This window comes from Stegostoma tigrinum, unplaced genomic scaffold (assembly GCF_030684315.1).
Source record: "Stegostoma tigrinum isolate sSteTig4 unplaced genomic scaffold, sSteTig4.hap1 scaffold_76, whole genome shotgun sequence".
Classification (NCBI taxonomy): Eukaryota; Metazoa; Chordata; class Chondrichthyes; order Orectolobiformes; family Stegostomatidae; genus Stegostoma; species Stegostoma tigrinum.
This window is the reverse complement of record NW_026728705.1, coordinates 1,324,065-1,341,310: the sequence shown is the minus strand read 5'-3', so window position 1 is coordinate 1,341,310 and position 17,246 is coordinate 1,324,065. Positions and strand designations below refer to the sequence as shown.

Sequence of the window (17,246 nt, the reverse complement as noted above, 5' to 3'; positions counted from 1 at the left end):
TAAGGAAGAGGGGACAGTGGCTGTGCAGACTGGGCAGGACTAACGTGATATCGCCCAGTAGCCAATTTCTTCTTCATAGACGGAATAAAATAAAACACAGAGAAAGAAACAGAATAAATTTGGCTGAAGGAATGGTGAGTGACAATGTAAACAAAACACGGTAGTTTGAAATGGAATGGAGGAGAAATTATTTTACATACACTGTTTAATCAGTGTGCATGTGCAGATAGATAAGATTGCTTATATATGCACACGACATTCAGAGTTATTAATGGAGACATGTTGAACACAATATGATGCAGAAGATGTGGCTTTGTCTTGTTTGAGTCTTGTTAACATTGCACTCAATAGAGAGAACCCATCTCCCCCACTCACACCTTTATTTATTCCCACTGTACATCTGCTCCTCTTTCACCACAATTGAAAGCCCATTGTATCTTGCACAGCGTCCCCACAGCCTCTGGTTCCTGTCACCACTCCTTCATTTCTGCCAAGGTATTAAAAAGATCATTTTCCAATCCTTTCTAGTTCTGAACAAGGGTCTCACTGGACTTGAAACCTTAACTCTGTTTCTCTGTCTCCTAGACCTGCTGAGTTTCTCCAGAAATGAATCAGCACTAATTGAGTTTTCAACAAAACAAAGAACCGTGCATGCTGGAAATCTGAAGAAAAATTGCTGCAGAAACTGGGACCTTTGAAAAGGCATCACTGGGTCCAACAGCTTAACTTTGCTTTCACTCTGCATGTGCTGCCAGACCTGCTGAGTTTCTTCTGCAATTTGTATTTTTGAATAAATTCTGAAAAAGTGTGTCAAAGCTGCTCAAACGCCCTGTGCAACATGGATCCCCAAACACTGAGAAGTGAGTGGCAGCGCAAGGTGCACAAATGCATTGGTTCCAAATGACATAACGCTGGCATCACTGACACTGCAGAGCTCTTAGTCATGGTCAGGGAGAGAAACATTCACTTTTAAAACCTTCCTACAGTGTGGAAGCAAGTCCTCCAGCCTAGCAAGTCCACACCGACCCTCAGAGCACCCCATCCAGACCCATCCCCTTGTTACCAACCTAACCTACACATCCCTCAACACTATGGACAATTTAGCATGGCCAATTCAGCTAGCCCGCACATCTTTAGACTGTGGGTGGAAAGCCGACCCCCTGGAGGAAACCCACGCAGACACGGGGAGAATATGTAAACTCCACACAGACAGTTGGAATTGAACCTACATCCTGGGCGCTGTGAAGCAGCAGTGCTAACCACTAAGCCACCGTGCCACCCGAAGGTGCCCCTACCGGAAGGGAAAAGATTCAGATGAATATGTTAAATGTGTTTTGAGGAATGTAACAAATTGGAGGCGTGACACCACAGGAAGACCGCCAGAAGAATGAGAATATTCAAATGGAAGTGTTACCACATCAGAAAACGGAGTAGGTCACTGCGTACAAGGGCGGTGGGACTCGGTCTGAACTGGGGGACATTACATTGCACTTATTGCAGCTCAAAACTGGGCATCCATGTGGTGATGGAAACCACAGCAGCAGCAGCAGAAGCAGAATTGTATTCCACCAGAATCTGGGACTCTTTGTCCCGGATAATCCCTCAGTCTATGGTTCCCATGAAGCTGATTAATGGTTCAGTGACGAGTGCAGGCAAACATGCCGGGATCAGAACCATGTGTACCTGAAACTGATGCCAACTGTTATAGATACTGCATTCGACTGCTTGCATTACAAACAGCAGAACTAATGCATTACAGACAGGGTGGAATGATTGCAACAGCAACAGACCAACTATCCTGCTGCAACCAGTCTTAAATGGTGATGGGGGCAGCTGGAACTGCCGATGCTGAAGGCTGAGAATAACAAGGTGTGAAGCTGGATGAACACAGCAGGCCAAGCAGCATCAGGGGAGCAGGAATGTTTGGCGTTTTGGGTCGGGGCCCTTCTTCAGAAATGGGGCAGGGGAAGGGGATTCTGAAATAAAAAGGGAGACGGGGAGGCGGATGGAAGATGGATAAAGGAGAAGATAGGGTGAGAGGAGACAGACAGGTCAAAGAGGTGGGGTTAGAAACAGTGAAGGTGAATGTGGGTGTGGAGTTAGGGGGAGATAGGTCAGTCCAGGGAGGACGGACACGTCAGGGTCGGGGGTGTGTGTGGGGTGAGGATAGTGGATAGGGGATGGGGGTGGGGCTTGAGATGGGAGGAATGGTTAGGGATGCAGGGACTAGCTGGGCTGGTTTTGACATGTGGGCGAGGGAGGGGAGATTTTGAAGCTTCTGACATCCACATTGATACCCTCGGGCTGCAGAGTTCCCAAGCAAAATATGAGATGCTGTTCCTGCATCTTTTGGGTGGCATCATCGTGCCAATGTAGGAGGCCGAGGATGGACATGCTGTCAGGGGAGTTGGGGGTGGGGGGTGGGAATTGAAATGGTTCGCGACTGGGAGGTGTAGTTGTTTGTTGCGAACAGAGCATAGGTGTTCCGCAAAGCGGTCTCCAAGCCTCCGCTTTGTTTCCCCGATGTAGAGGAGGCCGCAATGGGAACAGCGGATACAGTACATAACATTGACAGATGTGCAGATGAACATCTGTTTGATGTGAAAAGTCTTCCTCGGGCCTGGGATGGGGGTGAAGGGGGAGATATAGGGGCAGGTATGGCACTTGCTTCAGTTGCAGGGAAAAGTGCCGGGGTTGGTGGGGCTGGAGGGGAGTGTGGAGCGGACAAGGGAGTCACGGAGAGCGTGGTCCTTCCGGAAAGCAGATAAGGGTAGGAACTGAAAAATGTCTTTGGTGGTGGGGTCGGATTGCAGATGGCTGAAGTGTCGGAGGATGATGCGTTGGATTTGCAGGATGGTTGGGTGGTACGTGAGGACGAGGGGTATCCTGTTTTGGTTATTATTGTGAATAGTGGGCGAGAGGGATGACTTGCGGGAAATGCAGGAGACACGGTCGAGGGCATTTTTGATCACTTTGGAGGGGAGGTTGCAGTTTTTGAAAAAAGATGACACCTGGGATGTTCGGGAGTATCATAGACCTAGACATCTTTGTCAAAGATCATCAGTCTCGTGCGCTTTGTGCAGAAAAACCTCAGTTTCTCCACCTGACCTCACAACTAATATCCCACAGTTCGTGAATCATTCTATTCAATCTCCTTTCGATCACTCCACACACCCTCACATCCTTCGTGCAGACCACCTGTTTGTGCAGACCCGAATGCTCTGTGTTCAAGTGGGTGATGTTATCAGACACGGGCAATTGCTCAGTGACATCACCCTGAATACTGGGCGTTTCCTGAACTGTGGGTTTCCTCTCACCCCAGTGCTTCTGATATCTTTTGAGCTGCAGACTCCAGCCTTTGATTTTAAAGTTGAAGACAATGAAATTATTTCAGTATTTTTAACCAGTAATGTACATATTTTGTATCAGAGATAATGGAAACTGCAGATGCTGGAGAATCCGAGATAACAAACTGTGGAGCTGGATGAACACAACAGGCCAAGCAGCATCTTAGGAGCACAAATCTGATGTTTCAGGCCTAGATCCTTCATCAGAAAAGGGGGATGTGGAGACGGTCCTCAAATAAATAGGGAGAGAGGGAGAGGCGAATCAAAGATGGATACGGGAGATGGGTAGAGGGATCTCCAACCCCTATTCCCAATTCCTCCTCCTCCGCTGTATCTGCTCCCAGGATGAGGCATTCCACTCCCGCACATCCCAGATGTCCAAGTTCATCAAGAACCGCAACTTTCCCCCCACGGTGGTCGAGAATGCCCTTGACCGCATCTCCCACATTTCCCGCAACACATTCCTCACACCCCGCCCCCACCACAACCGCCCAAAGAGGATCCCCCTCGTTCTCACACACCACCCCACCAACCTCCGGATACAACGCATCTTCCTCCGACACTTCCGCCATCTACAATCCGACACCACCACCCAAGACATTTTTCCATCCCCAACCTTGTCTGCTTTCCGGAGAGACCACTCTCTCCGTGAGTCCCTTGCTCGCTCCACACTGCCCTCCAACCCCACCACACCCGGCACCTTCTCCAGCAACCGCAGGAAATGCTACACTTGCCCCCACACCTCCTCCCTCACCCCTATCCCAGGCCCCAAGATGACTTTCCATATTAAGCAGAGGTTCACCTGCACCTCTGCCAATGTGGTATTCTGTATCCATCGTACCCGTTGTGGCTTCCTCTACATTGGGGAAACCAAGCGGAGGCTTGGGGACCGCTTTGCAGAACACCTCTGCTCGGTTCGCAATAAACAACTGCACCTCCCAGTCACGAACCATTTCAAATCCCCCTCCCATTCTTTAGATGACATGTCTATGGGCCTCCTGCAGTGCCACAATGATGCCACCTGAAGGTTGCAGGAACAGCAACTCATATTCCCCTTGGGAACCCTGCAGCCCAATGCTATCAATGTCGACTTCACCAGCTTCAAAATCTCCCCTTACCCCACCATATCCCAAAACCAGCCCGGTTCGTCCCCTCCCCCCACTGCACCACACAACCAGCCCGGCCCTTCCTCTCCACCCACTGCATCCCAAAACCAGCTCAGCCTGTCTCTGCCTCCCTAACCTGTTCTCCCTCTCACCCATCCCTTCCTCCAACCCCAAGCCGCACCTCCATTTCCTAACTACTAACTGCATCCCACCTCCTTGACCTGTCCGTCTTCCCTGTACTGACCTATCTCCTCCCTACCTCTCCACCTATACTCTCTCCACCTATCTTCTTTTCTCTCCATCTTCGGTCCGCCTCCCCCTCTCTCCCTATTTATTCCAGAACCCTCACCCCATCCCCCTCTCTGATGAAAGTTCTAGGCCCGAAACGTCAGCTTTTGTGCTCCTGAGATGCTGCTTGGCCTGCTGTGTTCATCTAGCTTCCCACTTTATTATCTTGGATAGAGGAGAAGATAGCTGGAGAGGCAAAGGTGGCAGAAAAAAAAGAACTGCTCGATGTCCCAACGTGACTGCCATTCGTGGATGTGTGGGTGAATGGGAACAAAGGTGAGCCCCTGACTGAGGACTGACCATTTGACCTCAGTCAGGGGGAGGTCTAGGTGTGATGGTGAAAACTCGGCAGGGTTCAGCCTGGCTGTCTCCTCTGGGGCTGCTGGCTGTGGAGGCTGTGGGCTGTTTGGCCTGCTGTGTTCATCCAGCTCCACACTTTGTTATCTCATGTACGTATTTTGCTTCACGTGCTGTTCTCAGTTATCTGACTCCGGTGTTGGTGTGATGTAAATCATGTCAACTAACTTGAGGATTTTGCAGAGGTGACAAAGAAGGTTGATGAAGGCAGAGAGGGTAAACATTGTTTGGATGTACTTCGGAAAGGTGTTTGAAAAGGTTCCTCATGGTAGACTGGTTAGATCACATGGAATCCAATGGAAGCTACTGGTTTCGATCCAAGACTGGCTTGAAGGCAGGAGGCACAGAGTGACAGCAGAGTGTTATATATCGGACTGGAGACCTGTGACCTGTGGTGTGTCACAGGAATCAGTGCTGGGACACTGCTTATCCATAACTTTGTATAAATGGTTTAGATGGAAGCATAGGAGGGATGGTAAGTAAGTTTGCAGATGTCCCCAAAATTCATGTTGTTATGAACAGTGAGGAGTGTTATCACAGAGTACAACGCGACCTTGATCAGATGGGCCAATGGGCCAATGAGTGGCAGATAGAGTTCAGATAAATGTGAGGTGTTGCGAATTAGTCAGGCAAACTAGGGCAGGACTTATAAGTTAATGGGAGGGCCTTGGGGAGTGTCACCAAACAGAGACATTGGGGTGCAGATGCATTGTTCCTTGAAAGCGGAGTCACAGTTAGACAGTGTGTCGAAGAAGGCATTTGGCATGCTTGCTTTTATTGATCAATGTATTGTGTATCGGAGTTTGGACGTTCCGATGCAGATGTACAGAACATTGCCACTTTTAGAATACTGCACACGGTTATAATATCCTGGCTACAGGGAAGTTGTTAAACTGAAAGGTTTCAGAAAAAAGAAGATTTACAAGGATGGCGCATGGATTGAATAGTTTGAGCTACTGGGAAGGGAGGCTAAATAGGCCGGGGCTGATTCCCTGGAATTTCATAGGCTGAGGCGTGACCTTACAGAGGTTTACAAAATCATGAGGGGCTTGGATGGGGTGAATTGGCAATACCTTTCCCTTAGGGAAAGGAATCCAAACCTGAGAGCATGGGTTTAAGTTGAGACGCGAAAGATTTAAAGGGGACCTGAGGGACAGTTTTACATGTAGAGAATGCTGCATGTACGGAGAAGGTGGTACAATCCCAGCTCTTAAACAGCATCAGGATTGGGAAATGAACAGGAAAGGGACAGAGGGATACGGGCCCAATGCTGGCAAATGGAACTAAAATAATTTCGGATATCTGGTTCGAATAGACAAGTTGCAGCAATCAGTCTGTTTCCATCCTTTATATCTCTACAGCTCTTGGATCTTAATTTGCAATTCTAAATTAGCAGATTGTAATTGGAATGTTTGAAGCCAAAGCCAAACCATTTGTGACTTATTCAATGTACTGAACTTAATATCCACCATCACGCTGTTCATTTCCATGAAGGAAGGGGAGTGATGTTCCGGATGTTGGAGTGGTTTGGGGACCAGAGTTCATATATTCTCGGTCAGATGGATTAGTCTCAGAAATTATGTTTATAATTGTGACCCAGTACTTCCTGACAGTGATATTACTTGATCAGAATTAGAATTAGAATTTGTTTCACGTATTTGCTTTGATTTGATTTGGGAAGAGGCAGGCATTTGTTGCATTGCTAATAGTTCAGTTTGCTTAGTGCACAGAATAGAACAGCACAAAATCAGACCCTTTTAGCAACTGCAGGCACATTGACACTGCAGGCAGTTACACATTCCAAAGAAACAGACGGGGTGGGGTGGGTTTGGAGGGAGGGGGTGGGGAATCGTCTTTTTTTGTACTGAAGAGTCATATTTATCGAGGCAAATAGACCCACCATCTTCAGCGAGTGGTTCCTGCCAGCCATGCACTGCCTGAGAAGGCACTGGAAATAGAATCATTCGTGGCCCTCAGGAGAGATTTGCATGATGAGAGATTTACAGGGCAGAAGGAAGAGCACAGCGGCTGGGATTGGTGAAGCTGCCCGTATGGACAGCTGATGCAGACAATGACAGAGAATGATGTAGGCAATGATGGGAGCAGCTGACCTGCAACAATGGCTGTGGCGAGGGCTCGTGTCCCGGGTCAGGGGGTCCGGAACACTGTGCGAGTTTCTGTGGAGAAAGTGGATGAAGGTGCACCTGTGCACCGGACCTTCTTTGAGAAGAGGGTCCTGTTGGGCTGTTGTGGGTTTTCTGCCACGGACATTTACTGAGTGCAGGATATCCCCGGGGGAGAATTCTTTGATGTAACCTTCAGGAGTGCCAAGCTTTGCGAGCGCTTCCTGGAGGTTTTCAAGGAGAAAAGTGGTGAGGGCCTCCTCTCTGTACTGACAGCCGTCCCGCTGTTCGTGATGCCGGTACAGAGGAGCCGTATGGTGAATGCACACATGGACAACCCGCATGTGCCAGCAGTTGATGTTCTGACCTTCCTCGGAAGGTACGTGAAGGTGGAAGGGGACCTAACCAACATAATGGACCCTTCGGGATCTGGACCAGAAAAGACAGGTCAGGGTGACGCTGAGGACGGACGCGGATGGGAACATCATACAAGCACCCTCCAGCTTCACAATCAGCGGGAGCAGGGGCTACTTGACCTACGCAGGGCAACCCAAAGTCTGCCATGCCTGTGGTAGGTCAGGTCACGTGGCGGCCGACTGCAAAGCCACCATCTGCAGGAACTGCAGGGAGGAGGGACACCTTGCAAAGGATTGCCCAAAAGAAAAAAAGCTGCAACATTTGTCGGGAAGTGGGCCACCTCTACAGGGCATGCCCGTGCCGGGGGACCACCTACGCCCAGGTCGCCGGCAGGGGCAATGCAGGCCAGCCCCCTGGAGGAGAGGAAGGCACCAGGCCCCTGCAAGGACCTCCTAGTGTGCAGGAGGGCCAGGTCGTGCAGGAGGGACAAGCCCCGCAGGTTGGACCCGAGGCCAGCAAAGCGCCCCTGAAGGATCTGCACCCCCCCGCCAACAACCTGGAGTCGATGGAGGAGGCGACAGGTGACCCATGGGAGTGGACGACAGTCTGGAAGGCAAGGAGGAAGGCGGGCCCCAGCACCACAACCATCAGGCGGGAAGAGGCAGCTACGGCGGTGCTATAAGAGCTCCTCTGACGAGGGGGATTCAGAGGAGGTCCGCCCAAAGTAGAAGGTGAAGATTTCCAGGGAGAAGGAAAGCAGCACCCGGCTTCCAGGGGACGGGAGGCTCCCTCCGACACCCAGCCACGCGCCACTGGGGCCCTGGAGGGCCCTCTGGAACCATCAGAAGGGAAGCAGGGAACAGTGTGTCCCCAGTCTGACCCAGAGCCGGACTCTCCTGCCTCCGAACCCCCGACGGTGGGATGCGACCCGGAAGGCAGCACGGATGGTTTCCTGAGCCCAGAGAGCATCCAGCAGTTCGCCTGGGTAATGGGCATGAAGGGACAGATGGAGGGACTGGACCTTGGACTCGGGGAGGGTACTGTGGTCCTTGCCCACAATGGGGGTACGAGTTGCGAGTGTTAATGTGCACAGGGTCAAGTCCACAGCAAGATGTGCATCCATGTTGGCCTACCTGACCACCGTCAAGACAGACCTCCTGTTTCAGCAGGAGTGTGGGATACCGCACCTCAGCAGGTACGGGAAATGGTCGGGAGCATGGACCTGTGGGCCTTCGATCTGGTTGGGGGGTAACGACTGTCGCTCCTCGGGCCTGGCTATTCTGCTACGGGGGCACAACTTCACCATCTCTCAAGTTCAGGAGGTGGTGGTGGGGCGCCTCCTAGTGGCTGATGTCACCTACAGGAACGATTCCCTGAGGCTGATCAACATGTATGCCCCAGCGGTACGGAGTAAGCAGTTGGCCGTCCTGCAGTGCCTTCCACCTCTGCTGGCGACGTCCACACCGGTCATCCTAGGTGGAGACTTCAACTGCATCATCGATGCAGATGGAAGATCCGGCCTGGGGACAGCAGGTGGGGGGAGTAAGCTGGGTGTCACGTCCAGATTCCTGATGGTCACGGTGAAGGACGCCAAGCTGCTCGACGTCTTCTGCATCCCTGCAGATGGAGGGCAGTGGAGATACACCTGGTCACGGCCAGACGGGTCTGTCAGCTCAAGGATAGACTTCCTGTTTGTGTCGCAGGTGTTCTCGGTCAGGTCCACCAGCGTCGAGCCGGTATTCTTCTCTGACCACTGCCTCCTGCTGGCCAACTGTCACTTACAGGATGACCAGCAGGCCAGCAAGGTGACGTAGAAGCTCAACACAACTTTGTTGACCCCAGAGAATGTCGAGGAGCTCAAGAGGGAGTATGCTGGCTGGAGAACCGTGAAACCCCTCTTTGAGTCTCTGGGCGACTGGTGGGAGATGGTGAAGGAGAACATCAAGTGGTTCTTTGTCCTCAAGGGTGTTCGGAAGGCGAGAGAGAGGCAGGGAAAGCTGTCGCGACTCCAGAAAAGGATGCAGAACCTGCTCCTTCTGCAGTCGATGGGGGTCGATGTCACGGAGGACCTCCGTGAGGTGAGGGGCCAGCAAGCCTCACTCGTCGCCGCGGAGGCCTCCAGGATAATCTTCTGGTCCAGGGTCTGCTCTGTGGAGCACGACAAGACATGCTCGCGTTTCTTCTTTCAGAAGGTGCGCAAAGAGAGCTCTGTGCTTAGCTGGCTGAAGGAGGACGACGGCTCGCTGACGTCGTTTTGGCCTGACATTTTGAGGATCGGCAGATCCTTCTATACCAGACTGTACAACGCGAAGCCCACGGACAGCACGGCCTCCGAGTCATTCCTGTCATCTATCACGGAGGTCTTAGACGACGGCACAAGGGAGTGGTTGGACCGGATGATATCCCTGGACGAGCTGACCAGAGCCCTCAAGTCCTTTGAGAGGAATAACAATCCCGGGAGCGACGGAATAAGACTGGTCGAGCTGTATTCCGCTCTGTGGGACCTGGTCAGCCAGGACCTGCTGGAGGTGTGCGATCGTGCACTTCGGGCAGAGGAAATGTGCAAGTCCATGAGGAAGGGCATCATCACCCTCATTTACAAGAAGAAGGGGGAGAGGGAAGAAATTAAGAATTGGCGTCCCATTTCACTTTTGAATGTGGACTACAAAATCCTGGCCAAGGTCATAGCCAACCGGGTCAGGTCTGTCCTGGAGTCGGTGATTCACCCTTCCCAAACCTGTGCTGTGCCGGGCAGGAAGATCGCTGAGAGCCTCACACTCATCAGGGATACGATCGCCTACGTACAGGACAGGCGGGTGGACACCTGCCTCGTCAGCCTGGACCAGGAGAAGGCCTTCGACAGGGTCTCTCATGCTTACATGAGGGACATCCTCTCCAAATTGGGGTTTGGAAAGGGCATCCGCAATTGGATCCGACTGCTCTCCACCAACATCACTAGCGCAGTCTCGATCAACGGGTGGGAATCGGACAGTCTTCCCGTCAGATCTGGAGTCAGGCAGGGCTGCCCGCTCTCTCCTGCTGAGTTTGTGTGCTGTATGGAGCCCTTCGCTGCATCCATCAGGAAGGACATGAGCCTGAAGGACGTGATTATCCCAGGCAGCGGAGGCCTTCAGGTCAAGACCTCCTTGTACATGGACGATGTCGCCATCTTCTGCACTGATCGTCGGTCGGTGAGTCGGCTGTTGGGCATCTGCAGCCAGTTTGAACTGGCCTCGGGTGCCAAAGTCAATAGGGGTAAGAGCGAGGCCATGTTCTTTGGGAACTAGGACGACATCTCCTTCATCCCCTTCACCGTCAGGACAGACTACCTGAAGGTGCTGGGTGTTTGGTTCAGTGGAGCTGGGGTGTGCACTAAGACTTGGGAGGAGCGTATCTCCAAACTGAGGCAGAAGCTAGGCAGGTGGACATTCCGGTCCCTCTCGATCGCAGGTAAAAACCTGGTTGTCAGGTGTGAGGGGCTTTCGGTACTGTTGTATGTGGCCCAGGCCTGGCCTATTCCCTAGACCTGCGCCGCTGCCGTCACCCAGGCCATTTTCCACTTCATGTGGGGGTCAAGGATGGACCAGGTCCGCAGGAACACCATGTGCAAAGACCTTGAAAATGGGGGAAAGGATGTACCGAACGCCAGCCTCGCCCTGATGGCTACCTTTGTGTGCAGCTGCATCAAGCTGTGCGTAGATCCTCAGTACGCAAACACCAAGTGTGACTACTTACTGAGGTTCTACCTGTCCCCAGTGTTGCGAAGGATGGGCCTGGCCTCATTGCTGCGGAACGCTCCGAGTAGTTGGACTGTCCCGTACCACCTGTCCTTCGTGGAGAAATTTTTGAAAGGAAACACCTTTGACCACAAGGCCGTCAGGCAGTGGTCAGCACGTAGTGTCCTCGAGACCCTTCGAGAAAAGGAGAGGGTGGATCCCGTCGTGTGGCTCCCCCCCCGCGCAGACTGCCACAGTCGTTTGGCAGAATGCCTCATCGCCAGAACTTTCAAACAAGCACAAGGACATTGATTGGCTGGCAGAGAGAGAGGCTCTGCCAGTGAGCTCCTTTTCTGCATTACCAGAATCTCTGCGCCACCGCACGCTGCCCTCGAGGTGGCTGCGGCGGCGGGGGTGGGGGGTGACGAGACTTTGGATCACCTCCTTCTGGAGTGTGCCTATGCGCAGGAGGTCTGGAGGGGGATGCAGTGGTATTTGTTGAGGTTCATCCCGAGCAGCTCCGTGACATGGGACTCCGTGCTCTACGGGCTGTTTCCCGGGACGCACACCGAGACCAACATCAACCGCGCCTGGAGGACCATCAATGCGGTGAAACACGCTCTTTGGTCTGCCTGCAACTTGCTGGTCTTCCAGCTGAAAGAACTGACCCCGACCGCGTTTTGCAGACTGGCGCACTCCAAGGTTCAGGACTATGTGCTGAGGGACACACTAAAGCTTGGGGCAGCTAACGCCAAGGCGCGGTGGGGAAAGACCACCGTATGAAACCCCTCATCCAGAATAGAAAAAAGGGCCCTATCTGGTAACTGGGCCCAGCTTGCGCCTTCCCCAACTGGTCAGGGGGCCAACAGGGACTGTGCGGGGAGACGACTGCCAGGGTATTTTTTCTTTTGTTTAGCTTTTGCTTTGTTTTGTTTTTTTCCTTTAGTTGGTGTACGTAGCCCCCTGGGTAACCAGGAGCAGCTTGCATGACTGGGTAGGTGTATAAATGTGTTTTATTTTTTGTACATCTTATGGTTGAAGTATATTTTTTCAAATAAAAAAAATCTGTTCTTATCAGCTTTAATATGTGACATGTCCTTTACTTAAGGACCCTATGTTAAACTGATTTTTGGAGCAGGAATTGGAACAGGGACTTGCTCCATCCTCTCCACGCATCATCCTGGTATTGCAGTGTTTCCAGGAACGGTGCAGTCTCATTAAACCAAGTTTAAAAAACAGCCTGATCAAAACTTGAAGAAGGGTGTCTCGGCCTGAGACATCAGAATTCCTGTTCCTTCAGTCCTAGTTGGCCTGTTATCTCAGATTCTCCACCATCTGCTCAACACTCTGGAACCATAACAGCCCTTCAGCCCAACAAGTCCACACCAAACCTCAGAGCATCCCAGCCCAATCTATAACCCACCTGAACTACCTCTCCCTAAACACTACAGGCAATTGAACATGGCTAATCCACCTAACCTGCGCATCTTTGGACTGTGGGAGCACTCTGAGGAAACCCACAGACACAGGGAGAATGTGCAAACTCCACACAGGCAGTCAGTCACCCACGGCTGGAATCAAACACGTGTCCTGGTGCTGCCACCAAAGTGCTTTCTCTCAGTACTCTCACCCAACCTTCTCCAACTATGCTTGTTCCAAGGTACCTGTTTTAATCTCCTTTTCTGCATGTTCAGCACTTGCTCTGAATGTTAGTGCCTCATCCCTGGCACATGCCACATCTTCCCACCAACACCATCCCTGAAAATCCACACATGGCATCAGAAGTAAAAGAAAATATCCTGCCAACACTACCTCATTACAAATAGCATTTCAGAAAAAAAAATGAAGCTATCGAAGTATTCACTCGTTTTGACTCTGATGATGACGACTTGGGATGTATTGATCTAGAGATTTTGGAACACTGAGCCAGGAAAGAATATGGTGCATACAACGCATGTTTTTCATTTAAGTGCAAGAGCAACCAATCAAACAAGTGTGCATGTGACTGCTTTATTTTTCTCAAGTCAAGGCCTGAGTTTAATCAGATTACCACTTCTCACATTAGCCAGACCAAGAGATATTTGCAGATTTAGCGAAATGAGCCAGAAGTTAAATAAAAATGCTACATCAAGATGCAGAATTGCCTGTGCACAAAGTACATTCTTGCTGACAGAACTCTACAAACTTTTCAGCACCTGAGATGTGTTCTGCCACAATATCTCTGCCTTTCCCTGGCATTTTTGCACTTTGACGTCTCAACTAGAACCTAATGTCTCACAGTGCTCCTGTCTTGCCTGGTGTTTATCACAGGCATAAGCCAGGCAGCTGAGCACTGTTATTACCAGCAGACAGTCAAGGGCTGGTCAGCAGCTGTGGCAACAAACACATGTTTCGACCAAATGGTCATGTCGCAAAGTCTCAGGGAAACAGTTCGCAGTCAGGGCAAGGGAGACAGGATTCAGTCAGGATATCCTGACACAGCATGTCCACGGAATCATTCAATATCAGGCATGTAGGGCAAGCAGGATCAGGGGATCTGTATCACTACAGTACAGAGAGGTGGCCACACTCACCACTAATTACATTCTCAAAATGCTCCAGTAGATTTGTTCAGCCTGAATTGTGATCATCAATCCAAGCTGACCCTGTCCATTCCTGCCATTGGGGGCCAGTTTGATGAAATTCTCAAGGTGTTCGGGAGTTTGGGACGTTCAAGTCCATAGCTCCCTGAAATAGCAACACAAGCGGATAAGACGGTGAAGAATTTCACTTCCATGGTACACAGCATCAGGATCTGGTCAACTTTGATATCTGGCTCATAAGTGAGATGAGGTATTTTTTTCGAACACATCAAAGCATGCATTGTTCCTACGAGAACAACTGTGGTTCCATTCATGCATTTTTTTTGTTTCAACCATGAAAGTGAAAGTGACCATCAACCAGTTTGAACTGTCGGTTGTCAAATAAATTAAGACACAGAGATAAATGTATTTGCAGGAGTTTTATTTAAAATTAATTTTTAAAAATTCATTCATGGGATCTTGATATCCCTGGACAAGAATGGCAGTTTCCTTCCCTAAAAGACATAGGTTTTTACAACAATGAAAACAGATTTACAGTCATCATTAGATTCTTATTTCAGATTTTTTTGTTTAAACTCAAATTCTACCATCTGGAATGGTGGGTTTCAAACCTAGGTCCCCAGACCGTTATCTCAGTCTCTGTGGAGTAATGGACAGAAGAATAAATAGAAAATAAACCAAGACATTGTGTGATATCTAGTGTATATGTATTCATCATGAGATCCATCATTGCTATGGACAACAGGTAAGGATCTGAGGAGATTGCATTTCCCCCGGACAGAGTCACAGTGGTTACCAGGTTTCATAGCTGATTGCATTTTCCCCAATCAGGGATTGTAGTGCAGGACTCATCCCAATTTTATGTTTCGATTTAAAACTTTCATTTTGTGGATAGAAATCAAAAGGAAAGATTGCATTGTTTCCAATAAACAAATATCTATTAAAAATTGAAACATGTCTGTGGAGAGCAATAGAATCCGTAATTATAAAGGTGCACAGACATATTGACCAGACATAACTAACAAATAAAGGGCCATCGAGATCATCATAGAATTCCTACAGTGTGGAAGATGGCCATTCAGTCTATCGAGTCCACACGAACACTCCAAAGAGCATCCCACCCAGTTTCTCACCCTACCCCGTCCCTGCATTTTACACATGTGACACTACGGGCAATTTAGCATAGTCAATCTACCCAATTTGCATATTTTTGGACTGTGGGAGGAACCTGGAGCACCTGGAGGAAACCCACGCAGGCAGGGTCTGGGTAACACACTCTTCATAAGTTCAGTGTGGACTTGATGGGCTAAATGGTCTGCTTCCACACCGGAGGGATCCTATGGTCTCCAGAAACAAGCCCAAAAAACATGGTTTGTATATAGCTAACAGCAGAATCAAAAACCAACTTAACAGTTACTCAGAAATTTGCTGCTAGTTAACCAGTCCTGATGAACCGGGAAATCCCTTTTCACATACCGTGCAGGTGGATAGTCTTTCGTCAGTGTGAATGTGTCGATGTGTCATGACAACGTGACTATTTCCAAGCTCTACCTGACAGATACACAACTGATTAACATTTTATCCACAATACCAGTACCTTGAATCGAACCGGGATCAGTAACATCAGTACAAACAGCCCAAAACCATGGTTCATTTGATAGTGACAGTGACAGCAAAATCCTTCAACTGTGCTGCTTTGCGAACCCACTGGTGTGTTAACAGTTTGGATGACTGAGTGAATGCTTTCCCACATTTAGAGCAGGTGAATGGTCTCTCCCCAGTGTCACTGAGCTGGTGTAAGGACATTTCAGATGAATCTTCACAGACCATGTGCATTTCTCCCCACTGTGAGTGCTGCTTTTTCCTTCAGTGTTCAAAATCCTGAGGTAATTGAGTTGTGATAAACAAAGTAACTGTCAGATCTGGATGTGTTCCTGTTTGAATTCTCCAACTGTAGACTAAGCTTTCAAACAGAAAGCAAGTGCAGTGAGCGAGGAACCAGAAGAACACACACAGATTGTGAAACTGAGAAATCCTCTGGACATTTGTGGAGTGATACTTGGGGAATATGCTGGATTATCATTAGAACAAATTCATAAATAAATATCCTCCAGGTAAGGGATCCAGTCAGTGTTTGCACAAACCTACCATAAGAGAGATGTGGGAGAGCCAGGGAGGAAGGACAGGCATTGTATAGATCTGTAACTCAGTCTTTCAGAGGGCTCGAAAGACTAAGAACGGTGCAGAAGTAAAATTGTGGAAATCTGAAATGTAAACAAAAAATGCTTAGTCAGAGTTGTACACCAGGAAACAATCCCTTTGGTCCCAGTTGTCCATGCTGACCAGATATCCCAAATTAATCTAATCCCATTTGCAAGCATTTGACCTATATTCCTCTAAACCCTTCCTATTCACATGCCCATCCAGATGCCTCTCAAATGTCATAACTGTCCCAGCCTCCACCAGTTCCTCCAGCAGGTCATTCTACACAGGCACCACCCACTTTCCCTTTAAAAAAAAAACTTTCCCTCTCAGCTTAAACTGGCTACTCACCCTATGCCCACCATAATTTTATTAACTTCTATAAGGTCACCTCTCAGCCTTCAATGCTCTAGGAAAAACAGCCCCAGCGTATTCAGCCTACAGCTCAAAATTTCCAACTCTTCCAACATCCTCGTAAATCTTTTCTGCACCCTGCCGAGTTTAACAGCATCATTCCTACAGCGGGGAGACCAGAACTGAACAGGATTCCAAACACAGCATAATCAATGCCTTGTTCAGCCTATAACATGACCTCCCAACTCCTACGCTCAATGCACTGACCAATAAATGCAGGCAGAGCAAATATCATCTTCACTACATTCTGCACCTACAATCCACCTTCAAGGAACTGTGCATCTGCACCCCAAGGAGTCTCTGTTGTGTAACAGTCCCCAGGGCCTCATCATTAAGGGTTTAAGCCCTGCCCTGATTTTCATTACCATAATGCAATAGCTCGCATTTATCCAAACTAAACTGATTTCTGCCACTCCTCGGCCCATCGACCCATCTGATTAAGTTCCCATTGTACTTGGAGGCAAACTTCTTTGCTGTTTACTACACCAACAATTTGTGTCATCTGCACACTTAGTAACCATTCCTCCAATATGCATTCCACATGATTTGTATCAATGTTAAAAAGCAGTGGAACCAGCGCCGATCCTTGCAGTACACTGCTGTTCATAGTCCTCCAGACTGAAAAAATAGACAACACGACCCCCCTCACCATGATCTTGTCTCCTACTTTCATGCCAATTTTGTTTCAAGTAGCTAACTCTCCCTGGATTCCATTTGATCTAATCTTGCGAACCAGTCTGTCATGTGGAGCTTT

At 49.4% G+C, this 17,246-nt stretch overlaps 1 pseudogene; it reads left to right on the top strand.

The window, feature by feature from the left end:
• Positions 1-12,336: 12,336 nt before the first annotated feature.
• LOC132209255 (U2 spliceosomal RNA) lies at positions 12,337-12,511 on the top strand (annotated as a pseudogene).
• Positions 12,512-17,246: the final 4,735 nt, after the last annotated feature.